Source organism: Dermacentor variabilis, chromosome 1 (genome assembly GCF_050947875.1).
Source record: "Dermacentor variabilis isolate Ectoservices chromosome 1, ASM5094787v1, whole genome shotgun sequence".
NCBI classification, from domain to species: Eukaryota; Metazoa; Arthropoda; class Arachnida; order Ixodida; family Ixodidae; genus Dermacentor; species Dermacentor variabilis.
The window spans coordinates 214002440-214026092 of record NC_134568.1 but is presented as its reverse complement, the minus strand read 5'-3'; the positions used below and the strand labels follow the sequence as shown (position 1 = coordinate 214026092).

General features: G+C 47.2%; 1 protein-coding gene across 1 annotated transcript in view; it reads right to left on the bottom strand.

Moving 5' to 3' along the window:
* Window positions 1–23653, bottom strand: part of Rhp (GTP-Rho-binding protein rhophilin) — a 225301-nt gene that overhangs the window by 120453 nt on the left and 81195 nt on the right. The gene's annotated exons all lie outside the window — the stretch shown is intronic.

Below are 23653 nucleotides of genomic sequence, written 5' to 3'. Positions count from 1 at the left end.
CCACACCGCATGCTTACGCGGAATAAGAAGCGACGAACTGAGAAAAAGGCGGCAAAACCAGTGGCGACTGTGCGAGCGCCTCAGGCGCTGGAAATACCCTCACTCCAAAGCAATAAATACAGCGCATAAAACGCGTAATACAAAACGTTGGTAACATTGTCCCATGTCTCATCCACATATCCTGACCTGTACGATTCAAGTTCAGTTTCGAATAAGGTTGGCTGCTTGACTGCTCGAGCTACCTCGAGCAACAGCATTTTGAACAGTGCAAAAAAGATAGGACACAGAAAAGAGGTACACTACAGAGTGCTGACTACCAACCAAATGCTTTATTTCCAGAAGCGCCATATAAAGGCATGCATGAGGAAGGCAAACACATAAAAAGGCAGAAAGGATAAGGACATATCGCCGATTTATTTTGTTTTAAGGGGGTGGGGACCGACGCGTGTCAATATGGTGAAGGCTTCAAAATCTCGCGTGCGCGCTGTTCGCAGTACTAACTACTTAGTCGCTCGTGTGCAATCAATTGCTGTTACACCGGGAATATGTGTCAACGACACACGGCTTCACTTAAAGCCCCCCCCCCCTTCCACACACACACACACAGTCACCTCGCTACCCCTTGTCGATCACAGGTGCGGTTGTACTCTTTGGAAAGTGTAAAAATACAGATTTTTGAAGCCTTCAGCATCTTGACACGCAGGGACGCATGCGTCAGCTCTCGGTCCCTCTCCCTATAAACAAAAGAAATTGACTGTCCTGAGCCCGCATTCACAAAAAGCTCTTACGCTATAATTGTCGGTAAGAGAAAATGTAAGCCAATCGCGACGTTGGACATATTATTAGTGTTCTCTGCTGTTGGCGGCTGACCAACAGCAAAGAGCACTTACGAAAGAAAAAGCTTTGTGAATTGGACCCCTGATACTTTTTTTCCTTCTTTAAGTGTTAGCTTCCCTTATGCCTTTATAGTATACCGCTTCTGGAAATAAAGCATTCGGTTGTTAGCGCTCTAACCTGGGCTTCTTTTGTGTGTCCTGTGTCACGCTGTTCAACAACATGTATACAACCACCCCAAATGAACACGTACTTCCCCTCCAGCTGCCGCTCATTCCTCTTAGGCCAGTGACGCTAAGCGCTGACGACATCACCACGATATAGTGTCTGTGATAAGGGGGGACGCGTAATTCTCGACGTCTGGCAACGCATCCTGACATTAATCTTTCTTTCCATCAGACAGACATTTTTTTTTCGCTTGTCAGCTCTCTAAAGATTTCAGAAAAGATAAACACGTACAAACGAAAGCACAAAAGTTCGCTACTTCCCCCATCCCTAACCCCCTCCGCGTTCGTCTTGCTATTCACTGGAGGAAAAATAGGCGCAACAAGTGGTGCAATTGCGTCTCAATGACGTCAGTTCTGCGGTAATCATTCGAGCATCAAAAGCGTCAAGTCGGACCCGGGAAGAAAAATAGGCGGTCGCCACGCGTTGCAAGTATTGCAGAAACAGGGGCGGTTAAAAGAGCAACGCGTAAAGACCGGAAATGCGAATGCGCCTGCTGAGTCGTCGTACACGGTTTCATGCGCGGAATTACTAGCCCAAAGCCAAAGATTCAGTCGCCCAGACTTCAAAAACGCCTAGTATCCTTGCGAAAGCGTAGTAGGGGTGAAGAACACCGACGCGTAAATATTCTTTACTTCTCATTGAAAATGAACTTCCGCATCCTTCACCAGTGCAAAATGAACAGAAGACTGAAGTCGGGCCGAGGCGTGCATATGGCTCCACGGTGCTTCTCTGTTATCGGAGGAAACTAACGATGGAGAGGGAAGAGAAATATGTTTTGTACAATGTACAGGACCATATTATCATAAGGAGTTGATGGATATTGGCGTTATCGGACGAATAAGTTTTTCTTGGACGATTTTTTTTTAACAGGGGGTCTGATAGATGCCCATGAGCGCAGAGAAGAGGCGTGTGGATGAATAAGCACTTCAAGCCCTATTCAGTGCCTGCATATTTACTGACCCGCCAAAAAATGAAGAGTGTGGCCACGTGTGTGCGTGCGTGCGTTGAAACTGACGGATCCAAAGGCACATTACTATATGCAGTGCGTGGGTACTAGGATGCATGCATCACGGCATATGTGTTTGTTGTCCATGTATTCAAGTGCCTATGCACCATCAACTCAAAGGTTGGATTCGTTTTTGTGTTAACCAGTGCAACGAACCGTTTCAAATGTTTACCGGGCGTTTCAAAAGACGCCCGGTAATCCGCAAACCAACGTAGCCAAACAAAGGTTTGTGCTACGCAACATCCGCGGGGAACAGGGAGCCAGACTGTCAAAATTCGGCGTTCGACTTCACAGATGGCCATGGTGAAGTTTAAAAATCCTATTTTGGAATCAGCGATGCGACGTCCGACCCAACTGCCTATCCAACATGATCGCAGCGTTACTCTGCCTACCTTATTTTCTCGCTGGTTTCCTTGAAATACACATTTTGTTGGCGTTGAGAAAAGTTTAGCACTCGCGGGCCTAGTTGCGATTCATCATCCAGCAAGCGTGTCGCCGCTTCTTTCTTTCTTTGTGAATGAGTTCGTCATTTATATTAGCCGACACACACAGATTGCACAGTGCTACAAGAAAGCATTGCAGCTTGGCTCCTGATACACGAACCCACACCGCACCTAAACCGAACGGAAAGCAGTCGATTGAGTGTGACGTAATTGTGTCACCTATACTGCGCAGTTGGCGTGATTATGAATGCCGACTGGCACGGCTTACTTTTAAACGTGGTAGGATCATAACACAAGAGAGGTCTGCCGTCTCCGCATATTGCGTACATTTTCCTCTGAAAGCCGACGCAGCGATAACGTCTGGGCGGAAAAGCCACCCGGCGGAAGCCCATTATGCGCCGCGCCACTCGGGTGCCCTCTCCAGACTCGGTCTACGTCGGAAGGCGGCATACCGGGTTTCCTCGGGGCAAAGTCATAGAGCTGCGTGGAGAGTAACACTTTGGAACTGAAAGTTGTCTGCGCCTAGGATAGTGATGTCTCCGTGCCTCGTGCCAACCGCGGCACGATGCTCAGGGTGTTCAAACTCAAGCCTATTCATCATAACGTCAGCGCAAATGGGACGGCGAAAAAGAGAACAAAAACACACAAGGCAAGCACCGATGCACCATGGAGACTAAAGCACCACAGGGAACTGCGCCCGTTGTTTAATCGACAATGATTTGGCGAAGACAATGTCGCGGTACGTGCATCATACAAGGCTACATGCTTTTCTATGGTATTTTCATTATTTTTATCACGCACGCCCGGCGGTAAATAATATACGAATCAAAGCAAAAATCAATCTTGTGACCTGACAAGTCCTTCATCCATGATCTTCAAGCTTACCGAAATAGACCACGCTTATCGACTCCCAACCCATCCTACGCGAAAATTCTTCCATCGCCTCCTTTCCCTTCCGCACTGACTTCCTTGGTCCAGCGCGACAGTCGCAATCGCGAACGAGAATTATATAATTTAAGAGGGCGAATGAACAGCACTTTGAATGGAGTAAAAAACGCCTGCCAAGAGTGCATAACCCCCGAGGTATTCGCATATTTAACGTATACCTATACTGTGCAGCGAATCCACGCTAGAAACAAATGAGGGAGCAAGAAAAATAAAAAATAAAAGAGGTGGTAAGGAGGAGCCGTACCTTTCATATGTCGTCAGCGAGAGTAATGATGTAAGAGTCAGTCCGTCTTTTTTTTTTTAATTTACATTTTAATTTCTTACCGGCTGTTTAACCTGACAGGAAGAAATGAAATGAAAAACCCAGCTCAGACCGAACAAGCCCAAAATAAATGATAAACTTGTAGCACACAAAGGCATGCAACTTCGGAGATACAAAAGAAGCAAAGAAAAGAAAAGGCGAACTCCGTCGCTCTATTGTTACAGCCGGTTCTAGTCTAGCCGAAAAGTAAACACGGAAATTATGTCGAGGGTAAACGTAGACAGCATCGACATAAGCTCGGCGGACACACGATGGATTACTTTTATGCCAATGGAGCGTGACTCCCGCGAAATCTCGGGCTCATCGGCGTCACTCTACTAGCCTTTTACTAGTGCACAAGTCCACTCGCAAAGGCTATAGGGGACTTGTGCGAACACGACAGTAGTCACATCGCGTTGCTCGAGCAAAACCACGGGGCCCTTCATCGAGGAGTGATGCGTCAATTCCCTCCTAGGGACAAATCACTGGAGTGCAGCGGTGGTTCCCACAATAAAGCAGCTGCTTGCCGTGTTCGACGGGATCGGAGCTCGTCGACATGAACTCCGTGGGAGAAACAGCCAAGAAAATACGCACACGCGATGTAACGAGGCCGCACCAAGGACTGACTGTACGACCGCGTGAGCGCTGCTGCGAAAGGGCACCAACTCCGCGTAAAGACACTGCCCTTACCAGGGTATGCATTTAAAGTCCATCGGATAGCTCTAGCACATCATGCGCGCGCTCTCTCCAGTCCGGCAGCGACCCGGAACGGTAGGTGGGTTTGCGATTGGCTTCCGGAAAGGTGTCGGTGCACCCCCAGCTGCGCGAATGCCGCCTCAGTATTGCACGAACAAAAGGAGCCTGTCAATGGCATTTCCTGCGCTTCTTCGGCCGACGTGCTGGAGCGTGCTTCACAGTGGAGTAAGGAGATGCAGATCGAGTACCACGCCCGACAACCGGACAACTTTCATGTGCAAGCACTATAAGATGTAAAATAGCGGCCTACCATATTTCCAGCCCCACGTACATACATTAAAAATAAAAACTTTGGTTACATCTGCCGTGCCATCGGTCAATCTGTACAGACAACTGCAAAAGTTTACGGCGTGCAGGATCCATAAAAAAAAAAAAAAAACTTGCATTTCCGAGTAGTTTGTGACCACGACCAGTAAAACTGTGCGCTATGTTGTTTATCCGAATACCACGGCTGCGTTCCGAGAAGTTCCAAGCCTGCACTGATATTCAGCTTTTTTTTTTATCGGATCCCGCGGTCCGTAAACATTCTCAGCTAACTGCACGTGCGCTTTTGCGTATGCATAAAGACGACGCGAAAAGGTTGAGGTGACCACACCGAAAGCTTAATCAACCTGCAGTTAGAATTTTGCTAGAGTAACAAGCGCATGTTCTCTGCAAATGAACCAAAAACAAATATATATATATATATATATATATATATATATATATATATATTTTTTTTTTTCTTTTTCCAGTGAGAAATTTGGCAAACTGCTGAGAAATTACAGTATTTCAACCTTCTGAACTCGCAGCCATAAGCGCGCGAAGAATGGTCGCAATAAAGTTATTCGATGGTTTACTCGCATGCACGTCCCAGCTAACGTTACCCAAGCTCTTCACCGAAAAAATAAATTAATTAAAGAACACGGTGTAAAATACAATTTTGAAGCAATAGACGGTTTCGGTCGCCAAGCCTCTGGAAACCAAACATCGTAGGTTTTATAACTGTATCTTGCACCGCGTTTTCTCAATCCTTTGATTTTCGTTGAACAACTTGGCTAAAGTTAGCTGGGACACATGGTATTTACATGCACGGCGGCAGCCTACAGAAGATGCGGCATATGCGCAAAAGACGCAGCGGAGAGACATAAACTCAATGCGTGCTGCAACGTGGAAAGTTTTTGGAAATACCAGGGAGAAAGAAAAAGAAAGAAAAATGCAGCAGATATAACGAGTTTGGAATCTATACGCAGCGAAGCTTTGTGTGAGCACATAAAGAGTCGAAACACGAGTTTGTGTTTATTGAACGTCCGCAAAAAGTGGCACGCAAGGCTCTATTCGGGCAATGCAGAGAGGCTAATGTAATGCCACCACCGTGAAGGCGAACTTTCTGGTTCTTTCTTTTTCTTTCCCCCGCACGGCCGGCGCTGCCGTGGATGGATGGACAGATGGATGGCAGGATGGATGCTATGAGCGTCCCCTTTAGAACGGGGCGGAGGGTTGCGTTACCAAGCTCTTGTCATTATATTGCCCAATGTCCCACCTGTGTTAAGAAAAAAAGAGGAGGGGTAAAAAGATCACGAAGAGTTCCCATCACCAAATTATCTGAACCCCTAATGGGAACTTTGTTTTTGTACGCCTCCGTTGTTTGTTGTTTCCCTACTATTATTCCACCAATCTTCTAACCGCCTCTTACTACTCTCTATTGCAGACATGTTTGCTTTCCCCCTGCTCACGCTGAACCCAAGGGCTTCAAGGAGGCCAGAGGTGACGTTGCTGCGGATGCGAGCGCCACCTGGTGGCGGTGCAAGGAACACAGCGGCGCGCGTCCTCCGCTGTGATTGGTTGGCCTATTCGGCTAGAGAACAGCCACACATGCACCCAAGGTCACGAAAGCCCTGCGAGGTTCGCAAAGAAAAGCTTCGCTTAAAAAAAAAAGAAATAATTTGAGAGCCCGCAGATAAGGGCTTCGCTGGCTTCAGGGAGGACCGATAATCTGCGGAAGTATGCATACATGTCTGTGCGTGTGCGCATGCGTGCGAGCGCCGAATATTTTAGTATTATGATTCCTCAATATCAGTAGACAGGGTGAAGACGTCACCGCATTTAAAATCGGCAGTGGTCAGGAGCGGCCAGAAACAAGCCTGGGCTCTCAATTGCCGCAACACTGTTTCTTATATATATATATATATATAGTTGGCCGTCACCGCGTGTAAACAAACAGTCGGGTCAAATGCGTCCCGGAACTGCGTGGTCGGCTATGAGTCAGGCTAGGGTGGTGATACACTTTATGCACGCGTGCCACCGCAACGGCCGCTCGCCTCCGGGAATCGCCGCCGTTTACCTAATCCGCGCACGTGGAACCGCGCCACCGGAGGCGAACGCGGCTGCACGGGCCGCACCTTCCTGGAAGCAAGACGCGCGCGCTCGGCACCAAGACGGGGAAGAACGCAATCGGCTGTTCGGGGTACACAGCTGACTCACGCGCCATAAATTGGCCTGCCCGCTTCTTCTGCACGGGCGTCCCAGCGGCAGCCGCCGTCCTGGCGCGTGCCGCTGAAGATTTGCGCGCTCCTGACAGGCGGCGCGCGATTTCTTCGCTGCTCGATGGCGCAGCCGGCGCAACTCCGCGAGAAACATGGTGGCGCGACTGACAGCGCAGCCGCCGCGACAGACGGCGTTGAACGGCCCGAAGCGCAGATTCCACATTGAGGGACTCCGCAGTACAGCGGCGAAACACTACCGCGGTGAGCTGCGGGACCTGACTCGCAGTATACACGAGCGTTTTCGCATTCCGCCTCGATCGGAATTAATGCAGCACCGCGGTCAGTATTATCGAAGTCGCGATCTCGCGCTGGACACGTGTGACCACACAGACTGCGCATACAGGAGAGTGCAGCGATGCACGTGCATAGTCATTCACTGTTATTGGAAGAACCTCCCCCCCCCCCCCCGCCAACATTCCAGCACTGACAGCAGTTTAAATTTGGAGCTTACATTTCGCGCGGCGGCCCGCAGAGTAACTTATTATTAATAGATAACCAGCAGCCGAACGCATATCACATCGGCCACATTGTTCCGAGAATGTACAGAACACTATAGCACTACACGACTTTCTACGCGCGTGTGCTAAACGAAGGTGGAAAAATAAAAGGAGAAAAAAGTTCATATTCCTATTCCATAGTAATATTCGTCATAACACGAAAGTGAAACTTGTATTCTAAAAACCAGTGGCAGCTGCTTCGCTGCACATTCACACATGCGAGTCCATAATTGTGCAGACTGAGGCTAGCGGTTGCACATAACATTCAGCTCTCACTGGCGGCCGTCGTCTGTGCGTTCAGCTTCGAATAAAAGCCGCTAGATGCCAAGTGCTGGGAGCCAACGATTTGCTGTGGAGTGAGGCACAGCATACGGAACAAGAGCGCAGTGATACGTGCCTTTCGTGCAAAACGCTTTTGGCACTCCGCTATACCACGCATAAGAGGTGTTCACCGGTGTTGCCGCAATCGAGCCGCTAACGCACTCGTTCACCTGCCGAGCGGGCCGCGTGCCACGGCGGCGCGATGCGCAAGTATGACTTGAGACCAATTCAAACTAACACTAAAAAGTCAGCAGTGATTTCGCTACCGAATGTGGCAGTCAATGCGTAATTTCGATTTACGACGCACACTGAAATTCACAACCGTTCATGCGCAGATCACATGCTTTCGGAGTGACACACCGAGTGAGAAACAGACAAATGACAGATTAATAATAAAAAAAGAAAACAAGGAAAGCAAACAAATACCCAAAAGTTGTGGCGCACAATGGGTGACAAGTGAAGAGTCCAAACAACGAAGCCGCCCGAGCTCACAAAACGATCACTCTTCCGCGAAGGGCGGCATTCCTGTTTACGCCGACTCGGCGCCGAAGCGCCGTTTGTTTTTGTGCACGCTTCTTCTTTCTTTTCCCCACGTGTCGCGCAAAAGCGTTCCGCGTGCTTCTGCTTCCAGCTAGAGTCTCCGGGAAACGCTTTTCGGTGTGCCTGTTTATGTCCGGATCCGTGCAGAAGAGCAGATCACAGTTCAGCTTTGTACCGTGTGCAGGCGATTCGCAAGCATATAAGTTACGTCGACTGTCCCCGAAAAGGCTTAGAAGTTTAAAATGTTGCGAGACGAACAAGGGACAAACCACTGAAGACTATTAACAATGTATATTTATAAAAACAACTCCAGAGCCGGCCATGTTCAGCCGACAGCGTTGGTTTGGTTCGGTTTGGCGCATATGGTCGGGGGGCCCGCGCGCATCGTCCAAAATGCAGACCAATCGTCCGCAGACCAATGAACAATGACACGTTCGTTTATTTCATGCGTTAATGAGATGTTCGTTTATTGTAAAATATGCATTGGAGGTTATACAGAAGTTCATGTTTATGAGTTGGCGAAGCATATTAAGAGCGGGCCCAGATGGCACGTGCTGTAAAGATCGCCTCCCCTCCGAATTACCCGAGTGACATCGCAATCAAGAAGGCTGGAAAATGCGTCAGTGAAATTTATCTTTGTCATCGACAGATCTGGTTTTCAATCGCGCATTATGAAACATTATAGTTTAGTGTTAGCAATACTTATTGAACCGTGCCGCTGAATTGAGACAAAAATGTCACTAAAATTGTCGCTATAACCGTGAAGTGGATTTTAAGAACGTAGGTGTTTTAAGACACTCTAATATAAGCTAACATGAAGTAAATCGTCTACCTAGACGTGTCATGTTGGTCCAATTTTCGTGCAGCTGTAGGAAAATAGTGAATTACCAGCAGGGTGTAGAGGCCTTTAGCTTTAGTAATGTATTTACTATGCGATAGGCGAATATCGAAGTTTCGAATAGGAATAGTTGGCGCGTAATATTTTATTGATATTCGAAAATTGACTATTCGGTAGTTTCTAATATCAAAACTAACAGACTATTTCGCAACAATCTCCTGTTCTCCGCCTGCTGAACAAAGTATCGTAAAATATAATTATCACAAGTGAAACACTGACAAAGGTTTCAAAGCAATGCAGAAACAAAATCGGTAATGCAAGCTTTGTTTTCGCTTCTGCGGTGGAAGTGCGGCGCTCGTTAACGTTCCTTGGTTTAGACCTTGTACACACACATAAATACCCAAGAATTAGGCATGGATGTGGGAACTGCCGTCGTCGCCGTAGCACAATCGGTAGTGCAACCCGCGCGTAATGCGGAAGTCGTGGTGGTGGTAGAAACATTTATCGCCAATGACATGAATAGTGGGGGCGAAACTACATGGCATTTTTCTGTGCTCCCTGACTGTGAGGGGGATCCATTACAAAGCGAAGGAGAGCCCTTGGAGCGCAATCCTCATAGCACTGGAGATGATCCAGCGCTGGTCTTGAGCGGAAGTGCAGGTCAGGAGAGTGGGCTCGGCTCTCACCGCCAGCAAGTTGTTTCTTCCTCTATTTCCCTTCAGCTTCTCGCATTTACACTTAATAAAAAGCAACAAATCATTTACCCTATGCTTTCCTTTCCTTCATTATCTGTTGTTTTCATATGGTTCTGACTAACAAATATGGGCGAGCGTTCTTACAAAAACGGTGCCCTTACAAAACCGGGCTCCTCGGCTCCCTTTCTTTTCGTCCAATACATGATAACCGGCAATTTTGTTTACGGTGTTCCTGTTATGTTTCTTGCAGTCCGGATATGTAGCAGTTTTATCTTTTACGTTACAACCAGTGATACTTTCCTTGTAACAGGCCCTCTTTGCGTCTAGGGCACACAAATACCTCCCTAGCTTTTTCGTTTTCCTTTTTCACAACGTCTGATATTTCTTCAACAACTGCTTACTTTGCGTTTTTGGAAAGTTGGTCATTCAGCAGCCTGTCATTCTGGGACACCTTGTTTGCCACAACGCCCTAAAGGTGTCAAGCGGCTATTCGCGCTGTTCTTTTCATGACGGTTGTAGTTATATTGTGTTAAAACTACCCTGATTGTCCGTGATAGTTGACTGTTTATTCAATACAGGCCTGTTCCTATTTATACCGAAATAAATATTCCTGCTGTAAATATGTGCGTCTGCGTTTGTCTATTCGATATTCGATACTTACTATTACTACGCTATACTATACACTTACTATAACACTTAAGCAGTTTCTGTTTAGAACTAATTCACTCTGTCAAGTAGTCTCCAGTGTATAAATAAACCTGGGTACTCCCTAGTATGCGTGCGGCTTATAGTGACAAAGGTAACGAGACCGTACTAAGAGATCATGGAATGCTGGCAAGGGATGAAGCAGCTATATACGACATCGAATGACGCCAAGCGTACAATAAATGAACAAAATAAGTTCAAAACAAAACTCGCCTGCTTTGAGAGACTGGGTTGCTCCGGATTGATCTCGATCTCAAAGGGTTCTCTTAACGTCCACACTAGTAATAGTATACAACCTTTCTTTACAAATTATTATTATTATTATTATTATTATTATTATTATTATTATTATTATTATTATTATTATTATTATTATTATTAAAAATATTCCCTCACGTCCGCCCAAAGGGAATGACGGCACGTCGTTTGTGACAAGCAGACACGCAGAATCAGTAAGGAAACCAAACCACTAAAAGTATCAGTGACAGAGTCCAACCTACATTAATACGCAGACGAGCGGCCGCGACTGCGCTTACATTTGGCAAACGAAAGCGGTCGGAGACGTTCGATGCCGATACGCAACGCTTTGCCTATGGCCTCAATGGCCGCGTGAGCACGAGCAAAATGTCTACGACACCACGCTTGCTCGATCACGTCGATAGACCGTGCTTTGGTCGGAGGGGCAGCCGGGAGGAATCCAACCGTGTCAAATCAAGCCTTCGGCATATCAATCGCGGCTGTAGTTGCAGCGGGTACGCTAGCTGCCTCGCAGAATAACCGAAGGTGTCATGTCGATCGTGTGCGGCACTGTACAGGTCGTCGGGGCCGCCGGGGGTTTTGTCGCCGGACGGCGCGACCACGCAATCAGCCGGGAGACCGTCTGGAGGTGAGCTGGCGGCGTCGTCAAGTCGTCTCCGCCCGTGCTGCTGCGCCGAACAGCCTTGGCTTCGATTGCGCCACGCGCAGGAAGACGTTCTTCGCGCGCACGGAAAATGACCCCAGCAGCACGAGCACAAGCACGACTAAATGGCGCGACAGCCCACCGCCACATCCGCCTCCCTCCCCACTGCCGAACAATGGCGTATGTAGTGGTCACAACACCACCGCCTACATGATGATTGCTTCCTCCTTTCAGGTTTCCCGAATGAGTACGCGCATGCAAACGATCGGCCCGAGACGACTTCGACGCGTCAAATTGCGGGATGAACAGCGCGAAAGACAAAGGGCACACACTTTGTCCTTTTGTCGACATCGCGCGCAAATGTCCTCACTGCGTCCCCTAGCTTGACAGAGGTGCTTTCTGAAGGCGACGGAGCTATGACGAGGTTCTTTCTTTTTTTTTTTTCCTTCTCGCACGGACGTCAAAATTTACTCGCTAGTGCAATTAGCCAACGTGCCATACACAAACAAACCAAGTCCTCGGCGAGCAAATTATCGCGAGATGCCATCACGTTGACAGTATATATACTCGTGCGCAAGTAAGGAGGTCTGTGCTTTACCGAGAACACCCAGAAGAGAACCCGCTCTGCTCAGACTACCGAGAAGAGGCCTTGCCTCGCTAATAAACCATGCTGTCACTCATACAGGAAAGATAAGAGTATAGCGTTGATCTCGCATCCAGCTGCGACGAACTCCTTGCGTACGCATATCGTCACAGTGCAACCACTCCTTTTCCGCAAGAAAGATGGCTACTCCGTGGGAAAGAGTATTCTCTGCGTAAGGAACATTTCGAGAGCTCCTGTCTCAAGAGGTGGCACTACGCACTCACCTATCGTGCAACACCTAAAGAGAAAAAAAAATGAATAAATAAGCTTTGTTTGTTTGCTTGTCTGGTTCAGACGCAAACGCAGAACTTTATACGCGGTCTGAAGTTAGCATATGCGCCGTGGTGACCCGTATGCGCCAAGCGGTTGGGTCAATTTACAGCGCCACATCGCCCCGTGCACGCACTGCGATTACTCGAGCGTATAATATATGGAGCAAATACCTATGCAAGTGGTGGCTGCGTCTTGGCTATTTTCGTGATTTATGCGGCCCTGACTCCCGTTTTATTTTTCGTAGAACTTACCATATACGCATGTACTACTGAACTATACGTGCCGTGTTACAGTCTCTCATTTAGTTTTTTCTCTGCATATACATATTATTATCAGTCGTGTTCAATGTTCCATTGATATACACTGACTAACCAAACGTTCCGTCAACATGTATCTAGCCTTGTTCAGTCGATTTCTCGCATCACTGCGCGAAGAGACAGCAAGTGTTCGAAGCGATGCCAAGTCAATAAGTGCGAAACGACAGCCGCGAACGTAGCAGGCAAGGTTCAAGAAGGAAGACTGCTATATCTATGGTTGTCCACGTAATGAACGACAGCAGTGCTACATGGGCAACTCAAATAATAAAAATTAGGTTTTAATGGCAGGAAGAGATGGGGTCAGCCGAAGAAGTGGGCAGGCACGACGAAGGCACGACTTAAAGCCAATAAGTTGACGAAGGAGTAGGCAAATGATTAATAGGCGAAGCGAAATGAATGCACCCAACAGCAGACACAAGGTATACGAGTGGGGGCGCATCTCACACAGTGTGCGTCATAACAGCACCCTTTCATTTCTTGCTCAGTTAAAAGACCGCAACTGCCAGCGCAATTTCATTTTCCTCTAGTCGTGACCATACACGGTGTTATGCACTGTGCACAGCTAGGGGTAATAAATGATTTGCTTTTATTGTCGCTGGAGCCAACTTGGGTTCGTCGGTGCAGCAGCTACAGGGTCCTGAATATTTGGCTGAGCGTGTTTAAAAAAAAAAAAAACGATTTTGCACTCACCGCTGCACTGTTCTTGCTCAAATTTTGCAGAACGATTGCATTTTGGCGTTGACTTCGTTTAGTATAACACTTGGCACGATTACTCGCCTGTTCTTTAAGATAAAAATGAGAAACTGTTTTCGTCAATGGGAAAAATGGTGTCTGAAAAGGCGGCCCTGGCACATACTTGTGTCGGCACCTGCCGTCATCTGCAAATGACAGTGTTTCAGGGAGGGCTGCCGCGTGTTGCCCGCTCCTGGAACAGGCGACTGCCCGCCCTGAAACGCTGCTTTCTGCAAATGACGACAGGTGGCGACACAGTTTATACTTGCGCCGTCGCGGCAGCAGCTCGCATCCCCATAAGCGCAGACAAATTTGCACTTTCTTCTTAGAAACCAGGCAATTAATTGTGCCAAATGTTACACTAAACGAAGTCGACGCCAAAATGCGATCGCTCTGCAAAATTCGTGCAAGAACAGTGCAGCGGTGAGTGCAAAATCTTTTTTTTGAACACGCGCAGCCAAATATTCAGGACCCTGTAGCTGCTGCCCTGAAGAACCCAAGTCCCCTTTTCGAAACGTCGGCTCCAGCGAAATTCCCTGTTCGGCCAGTGTTAATAACTTGATGTCTCCGTCTTTCTGTCAGTCTTGTTTTGTTTATTCGTGTTGGTTTTAGCACCACCCGACCTTTTTTTAAGACATTTAAAATGAAAACATACGTCATATCCGATTATGCATCCGTTTGTTTCTTCTTTCTCCTTGTTCTTCTTCCCTGTATAGGACCAGGCGACTCCAGCACGGTAGTTGGTGAAGCCGAGGACTCGCAAGACTGCGATGCTGACCGCCCCTACAACAGCGTCACTTGCTCGACGTGCCACACAGGCGTTCGACCGAGGCATAAACATGCGCTGTGGTAGTGAGTGCCCCGGCTACAAACACATCCGGCAGAAATACGTCGAGCCGCACAAAAGGACATTTAAAGTACTGGACAACAACCAGAAATGACGGTCGACCCCACGTAACACTCAGCGGCCGGCCCTCCGGGATTTCGTAAGCGATGCAGGGATCGACCATTCCCCCCTATTTACCCCGTTCCTCTAAGTAGGCCTTCGAGCCATTCCTTTTATGTGCAAACATGTATTGTCATAATTTATTTATCCTTTGAATGTTTGTTTCGATATCGCGATTTCACTATTCGAGGCACCTCGAGTAATTTTTGACTTCCACAGCAAGAGGTTGCTCATATACTCCTTAATAACAAACGAAATACATATGATGCATTTGATCCAACAAAGCTTACTACAGAATATTTTAAATAAAGACACGCCAGAGAGATATCCCTGTTATTTGAAAGCTACATACAATAATATACCTTACAGTAACAATAAAGAGCAGAGTAGTTATCGCTAAACGGTGGCTTCTTGGGTCCCATTGGACAGCTCTTGTCATCATCACTTGAATATATTGGAATTAAAATACTTCACAGTGGGAGTTCGAGATGTTGGCGGCACAAAAAGCACCTCGAACCTTTCTTTAATGCGCGCCCTCTAGAAGTCATACAGCAATGGACACAATGGGAAGCACCAACTTGTCACGAATAAAATATTATTCGACAAATTATACCATTCATTACGGAATTTCGGTTTATCGTGCGCAAGAACCATTCGTGTGACGTGAATGGTGAGTTTATGCGAGGTCCCGGTTGTCGTGACCGCCGGCCATCAAAGCTGCAACGACTCTTCTCGGCTGGTCGTTGCAGCTGCGCGACGCGTGTCACGGAGCCATCGTGACGCTAACAAAAAAAAAAGTGCGACATTTTATACACAAGAATGGCCTCACAATGACTGCGATTTCAACAAAGTCTGGCATTGTCAGTCAGCTCACATCCACAGACTTCAAAATATGACTAAGGTATCTTTCAGCTGCTTCTAACGCTAGTAATATCGAGAGAGAGAGAGAGAGATGGTATAGAGACTTGCACGGACAGTACTTGAGTAAAAGCCGCTCGTGCAAATCGGGCGTTCTCAGAAAGCACAAAAGTGCCTTCAGTGCCTACTGACCCGATGATCGGTGGGGACGGTGCTCTAGTACTGTCTGTTCACTCAGAGAACGATCATCTAGTTTCCTCAATGTGTTGGACAAAGATTGTCTTTATGCTTGAAATTGAAGACAGTAGCACAATAAGTGGTAAATGTTCTCCTCGCATCCGCAGAAATCACATGCAGGATTATCAGCCATTCCAATTAGTGCTGAGAAAGCTTTCGTGAAGGTAACTCCCAGCCACAACCGACACAGAAGATGCTTCGCGTCGGTGCAGCACGGCCGGAGGTCTGAGTTGCAGTGAAGGGCATAGACTGTGCTACTTGTGCGTTTAGTATGTGAGGTATTCCACTCTACTAAGGAGATTGTGCATGATAGAATGCGAACTTGTCTCGCCGCATCGGTCCTTGATCGAGGAATGGGGACGCAGCGGTCTTCTTTGTTTGACGCCCGAGTTGCCTTTATCTGCGTCATCATTTCCAACAATACCGCAAGGAGCTGGTATCCATTGAAATAAGATATCAAGGCCTTTTTCTCTCAAGTGGTAGACAACTTGCACGATTTCGCACATCAGCTGATCGTGAGTTCCATGTCGGGGAAACGACTACACACATTGCAAGGCCGGCCTTGAATCGCAGAAGACTGGGCATTTTCGAGGACTTTCAGCATTTATCACATGAAGTGCATCGCGGAGAGCCGCCAGCTCTGCAGTTGTAGACGTAGTGATATGAGAAGTCTTGAATAGCTGGGTTATTCCCATTGTTGGTATAACTACGGCGCCACCGGAACTGGTTGATGTAGTTGAGCCATCAGTATAGACGTGTGTGCAGTCGCTGTATTTCTTGTACAAGAGGAGTAAAGTAAGTTGTTTGAGTGCTGATGCTGGCAAGTCCGACTTTTTCTGAAGTCCTGGGACTGTAAGTACGGCTCACACACCATGGAGGAATAGAAGGTCTCGCCGCAGGTGCGCAACCAGACCTGAGAGAGGCACGGTGCGCGAAGACAGTTGCACTGAATGTCGTGCGGGGGCTTTCCACTGGGAGACTTGCGAGGTGGTGGGTAGGGGTCCGAGCGAAGTGTCTTATGTGCACAAGCATTGTTTCAATGGTAATGTGCGTTCTAATAGTGCAATATTGAGGGACTGCAATAACTTCAGTCGCTGACGCACTCCGCGGTAGACGAAGGCATATCTTGGGGAAGGCTAAAATTCTTGTACAGCTGAGAAACTTGTGCTAGCCTGTGAAACCATGAAAACTCGCACCCGTACTTTAACGTAAGCGCAGCGCCTTCACAATTAAGATGAAATCAGTAAAGAGAATCCCAAGGCGTAAGCGCACCGAAAGACGAAGACAACAAAAAGCGAACAAACACACACGTCGTTGCAAAGCCATATCAATCGTCTTATGAGAAAACTGATGCTGGTCATGTCCAGCAAAGCATGGGATAGTGCTGAAACAGTTCCGGTAATTATGACGTTTGCCTCAATCATCTCACGTGCACATTTGTCCTTGCAGGAGTTGATACGGCCTGCGAAGAGCGACACACATCCATCACAATGAGCTGACGAATGTCCGCGTCCATATTGCGCCACGTTTTGAACCACGATGATAAGGGAGGCCGGCAGCATTGTGACGAACTCGAACAAAATGAGGCTTATTTTCAAACACCCCCACCGTATATCTTAAATAATCTCCCAACCGTAACAAAACCAACGTACTACAAACAGCAAGCCATGCCATAGTCACACCGCTTGACTGAAAATATGCTTCCAGCAAAAAAAAATGCATCGCAGGGTCACGCGCCTTTGGCCTTTGCGTCGCTACATCGCACTTGTTTTGTCTTCCGTTTATCACTGTAAGGAGTAGGGCCAAGGTTCTGCAGCCTGCTGTGACGCAAAAGTTATATCCTAAACAATAGTTGATGCACAACGGAGCCGTCACTCAGAGCTGGCGTACGGCAGTCAAAACGTCATTGAGTCCGGGATCGTATACGCTAAGCGAGTACCAGAGGAGATCGAGATGTGTAGTGATGACAAATGAGAGGCAGATAATACGACGGGCACGAATAGCACGAATTAAGGCACATCCTATTTACGCTGACATTCCGTAATAAAGAAGGTTCAGAGTTTGACCTCTGCGTTGACAGGTGCCCCGCCGAATAACATGGAACAGCGCAGCACATGAAAACGCCAACACCATGCGATTTTTAAAGTCTTCTGTTGCAGTGATGATTTTTTCACCAACTAGCCAATGATGCCGTTCTCATTTTACAGATGACCAATTTTCTTCCGCTCACGCACTGCACTCTGCCGGGTGTTTGAAACATTTCATCTCAAGGGCGCACATTTCCGCTTGTATTATTTTTCAACAAAAAGTATTGGTTTTTTTCTTCGGCTATAGGTGGTCCACAAGCGTCTCATCAGTATGCAACCGCAAACATATTACCGCTCAAGCAGACTTGTAACTTTCAATTCCTTTGACTTCGTATATCCGTGAACAATATGAAAGAGAACAGGCAAATGGCGCTTTCAAGCAACGATTATACATGACGAGCAGATTCGAACCTGACATATTGGATATGTCCCGCTGGACACTTCGACTAGCGGATCGCTTGTATGTTAGGTGTAGACGGTGAGCCGGTAAGGCTCGTTGAATGCACATATTTGGGTGCCCTCTAAGTATATTTCTCGCACGGGTACAGCATTCTAATTACCTACGCGGTCCTTGCATACAGGCAGCACTAAAAAACGATCACAAGCACAAGCAAACACAACATGAATGTGTGTGCTTTCGTTCGTCTTTTCGCGCAGCTCAGCGTTTCCGTAACTAAGCACAAGCTATAGCATAGCAAACGCTACTACTACTGCTGTACTTTGAGGAGGGACAAGAATGCTCATCGCGCCCGTATTGCTTTCTTCTTGGAATTATAGAACTGGCATAATATCTTAAGAGTTTATGTAGTATTTTTAACGTAATGCGATGTGGAGTAAAATTTCCAAAGTTCGCTCCAGTGAGCAGCAATTAGCACGCTTCGCTTGTTGCGGGATACAGGTGCCAACATATTACGGATAAAACACAACAGGAGAAGCAGCCTTGGTAATGTTCTCGTTCACCGTGGTTAAGCGAGAGCAGGCTTCAACATCCAAGACAGTTAAATTATTTATGTCTGCATAAGGAAGAGAATTACCATTTAATCTCACCAAGTACTATAAAATGGACTTGAGCTGAGAGTATGTCAAATCTGCGTCGTGTTCTTGAATATCTACAGCTGTACTTTGGTGCCTCCTGGCCTCAAACTAAGCCCGTCACCCTGCGGTTTCATGTTAGCATTCATGGCGAAGCACGCCCAAGGGGCCAGAAAAAAAGGAAGAAAATCTCGCCAGTGGATGTTGCTTGTAATAGAAAAGTACGTACCACTAACATGCAGGTCACTCGCATAAGAGCCATGCACACTGGACTTTGTATAGCTTTCGGTATTGTTCTATGTATCTATAAAGGAAAGACTGCGTAGCTGCTCCTTGCTTCCACTGACTCTCAATTTATATGGGAGGCCTGCAATGCCGTTATTTTCCGACAGTGGATTTAGTTGGCTGCACAGTGTGAACTGATGAAATTTTGGGGCAAGATTATCAAGATGGCGCTTTACATAACGCCTTCCGATTCAAGTGATGCCTTTGATCTGCCTCCTATACAATGTGCAGTCGCAAACGGGTGGCAGAACGAGATGTACACGAATTGCCACCATTCAATATGCATAAATTCGCCAAGACATATGACGTCGATCTCATAATTGATCACGTAGTATTGGGCACTGCATTCGCACAAACTGCTACGAAAATCCAAACGCTGCAATAACGCACATGCACACTGCGTCAGCCTCCACACGCACGCACGCACGCACGCACGCACGCACGCACGCACGCACGCACGCACGCGCACACACACACACACACACACACACACACACACACACACACACACACACACACACACACACACACACACACACACACACACACACACACAGAATCCCGGCCACGGCGGTCGCATTTCGAAGGGGGCGAAACGCAAAAACACCCATGTATTTAGATTTAGGTGCACGTTAAAGAACCCCAGGTGGCCAAATTAATCCGGAGTGTCCCACTACGTCACGCCTCATATTCAGATCGTTGTTTTGGCGCGTAAAACCCCGTACATTAATATATATATATATATATATATATATATATATATATATATATATATATATATATATATATATATATATATATATATAAAGAAGAACATTTAAGTATATACATATATATATATAAAGGATAAATGAAAGGCAGGGAGGGAGGGAGCCCACTTGGCTACCCTGCACTCTGGAGGCAGGGAAAAGGGGAGCGAGAAAATCCAAGGGAAAGTCCACTGTGCATATCGCCGACGAAGAAACAGCTCTCTGCTCTGTATCACAGACTGTCACTCAATCCGGTAGCCTTCAAAAACCGGATGAACTTCAAACGTATATGCATTGGTGAATGCAACGCCCAGGCGTTATATCAGCAAGCGCCATATCAAAACTTGTGTCTCACTTTTGCAACAGAGAAAACGGAAGTCGCAGTACGGAGAACGTGGCTGCAGAAGCCATGATATTAAAAAAACAAGACAACAAATAAAAGGCTGTTTCGCAGAGAAAAAAATGAAAACAAATACGAAACAACCTGCCGTCTTTACTTTTAAATTTTGTTTAGTTTACAGGGAAACAATTTCCGAGGATACCTTTCGGAAGTTTGCCCTGAACTTGATCATTTGCAGTGGTTTGTTTCTTTGTTTGCCGTGTGCAAACAAACAAACAAACAAACAAACAAACAAACAAAGCACTGGAAATGACGGTCCTTTTGTTTGGTGTGACCGTCCTGGTTGCTTTTCTGGCACGATAAACGTTTGTGAAGCCAGTTATCGATTACCTGGGCGAAACAAGAAGAATTGCACGCTAACTTTTCTTTATTATCCCATTTTCATTTTTCTTCACAATATTTACTTAGTTATTATTTCTCGACAAATATGTGTATAGAATAACTCAAAGTTTCCAATTACTTACCGTAATGGCACGAATCTAACACACACTTTTTTGAATAAAAGGTGCGTTCAAATTTGCATCCGTGTTACAATCGCAACTAATTGTACTCAAAATCAAAAATGAAACCAATTGTTAGTTAAAAAAAAAAAACTCAATGCAAGGTAGCTAGCCACGCTGACGTCGTCTGAAGAAAGCGACGCTCAGAGACATCGCGAGACGGATCCACGGTGCGTGCCCTCCCGCAGACGATGGTTGCTCGAGCCTCCAGAAGTGTGGCATTTCTAATGCATTATATGTAACTAAAGATGACTTTCTGTGGTCGGTACACAGCGAAAAGAAGGTGTCGTCGGACTCCGATGACCACTAGCCGCTAAGATTCTGTTGTGTGCGTGTGTGCCTTTGCATGTTCCATAACATCGTTTCAACAAGGTAAGCGTCGAATCAGGTTTCGTTACTTGATGTGCGCGGTAGAATCGGTGGCGCGTTATGCTTTTGGATCATTGGGCGGCAATTTAACTGCGTGGTACAATCGGTGGCGCGGTAGAATCGTGCAAATACGGTCCTTTGTTACATCTTCCATAATCCTCGGCATTTGAATTTTTTTATTCATTACCCCCTTTTACTGCCCAACTTCGGCCGATCCACCAAGAGCGGGTTGCGCCATCACACTGAGTAACAACTAACAAACCAACTCCTGCAAAGGTAAATTTTTTTTTACTGTGTGCGGTACAAGAACTTGTGGATACAAGTTTCAGCACTGCGACTCCGATGCTTTTTTTCTTCTTTCTATTCTCCTTTCATTGCGTTTCTCTTTCCTTCTTTCTTTTTTGCTTCTTTTTTTCTTTGCGAGGCCAAAGCTCACGCCGTCATAAGCGTACGTTACATCTAAGTTGTTATTGTAAAGGAACTTTTTATTTTCTCGCTTAATAATAGCGCGACAACGTGCACCTCGCTTATACCGTGACAACAATGTGCAGTGGTTCCCGAAAGGCTGCCTTTGGCGGCCGCGACTCCGAATCGGTCACAGCCGTCCGCTCATCAAGCCGCCGAAGGCCGTCGTGCTGCGGTGTCCGGCCTTTGTTGCGGCCACAGTGGGCGGTGGCTCGTGCATCCTGCGGCCGAGAGAGACGGGGGCAAAAGAAAGCTATCGCTGCTCGTACCAGTCGGAGGACTTCGAGCCGCGCCGCAGCCTCGAAGGCGGTGTTCCGACACAAAGTGCAAGCGGCCCGCAGCGCCGCCGACAGGGCAAGAACGCCTACTTAACTACTTCGCTCAGGGAAACAAATGAGCACTTTTTTTTCGTATTCCCTTACAAGCTTTCTCTCAAAATAATAAGTTAACGGATGCGGTTTGATATCCAAACATGGTCTATCAGAGACACCGTAGTATAGAACTCCGGGTTAACTTTGTCCCCGTGGCATTGTTCTTTGACGTGCATTTGTGTGTGCACGCATACATGCATCAACGCAGCGTTGATGAACTCCAACAGGTACTACGTATGCCGATAAGGAGGTGGCTTGTGCCAGCCACGCAGCCGATCGGGTTCAGGGGTGCATGCGGCAAGTCACAGCTCCCAGCGTGCAGATGCAAAAACTGCGTGTATATATATATATATATATATATATATATATATATATATATATATATATATATATATATATATATATATATATATATATATATATATATATATATATATATAACGGCCATGCGATTTCCTTTGAAACATATGTAACGGGAAAAAAATTAAAATTAAATTATGGGGTTTTACGTGCCAAAACCACTTTCTGATTATGAGGCACGCCTTAGTGAGTGACTCCGCAAATTTTGACCACCTGGGGTTCTTTAACGTGCACCAAATACCCGTGTTTAAGTACACGGGTATTTTCGCATTTCGCCTCCATCGAAATGCGGCCGTCGTGGCCGGGATTCGATCCCGCGACCTCAGCAGCCCAATACCATAGCCGCTGAGCAACCACGGCGGGTATTTGTAACGGAACCACATCCTCAAATAGAAAGAGAGAAGTCATAAGGTAAAGACATGGAGGTCAACCAGGCTGAGCCCTGCAATGGAAAAAGGAGGAATGGCGACAGCATAGTAAGCATCCTAAAAAAAGCTAATTAGGTGCATCTTCCCCTACTTTGGCTACAAAGATAAGGTATAGTCACAAACTTATTTATAATTCATGTTTCGGAAAGTAACAGCGCTAAACGGACAAGGGCGATGTCCGCGACAGCGGACAGCCGATAGCGGTAGGGATAGCGGCCAGTCGAGCCCCAACCCATAGACCAGTCTGTGTGTGTGTAATGACGGTTAATTGCGGAGGCTGCGGGTTCGGCTCTGTTTGGATCGGACCGCTGGTACGATCTGTTGGGAACTCGGCGCTGACGCCCGTGGTTGTACCTGGGTCGCAAGCCCCAAGGGTAGCGTTGGCCTGGCGGCCTGGGGTACAACTGGAAGCATCCGAAGGTCCCGGCAAAGCATGAGTCGACTGGTAACAACGAAACAACTTGTTTATTTTAACATCGCAAAGAGTTGGCGATCAGGTTGACCGAAGTAGAGAGACGGGAGAGCACTTCATTCAGCAGAAGAAATCGGAGCCCTCCTCTGGCGTCCGGGGGCAGCTGTTTTTATACTCTCGCAGTTGAGGGCAAGAAGGAACCCCTCAAAAGACGAGCACGTGAATGTACAATGGGCTAATGGTGACGCACACTGTCGTAGCGATGCCGTAGCACCATGTCGTGGCGCTGCGCACGATCTCGTAGCACCTGGTCGTGGCGCTGCGCAGCACACTGTCGTGGCGCTGCGCAGCATACTGTCGTGGCGCTGCGCAGCACACTGTCGTGGCGCTGCCGGTCGGACACAATGACTGTAACGAGAAGATGGTCCCTGCTTTGGCATCGCCTGTTTCGGGCACAATGACTGGAACGAGATCCCTGCTTTGGCATCGCCTGTTTCGGGCCCAATAACTGGAAGGAGATCCCTGCTTTGGCCTCGCCTGTTTCGGGCACAATGACTGGAACGAAATCCCTAGGCGGTCGCATCGCCGCAGACGCGCCTGGAAACACCTGGCGATGAGTGTTGCGGTGACGACGATCGGGCCAAAATGTCC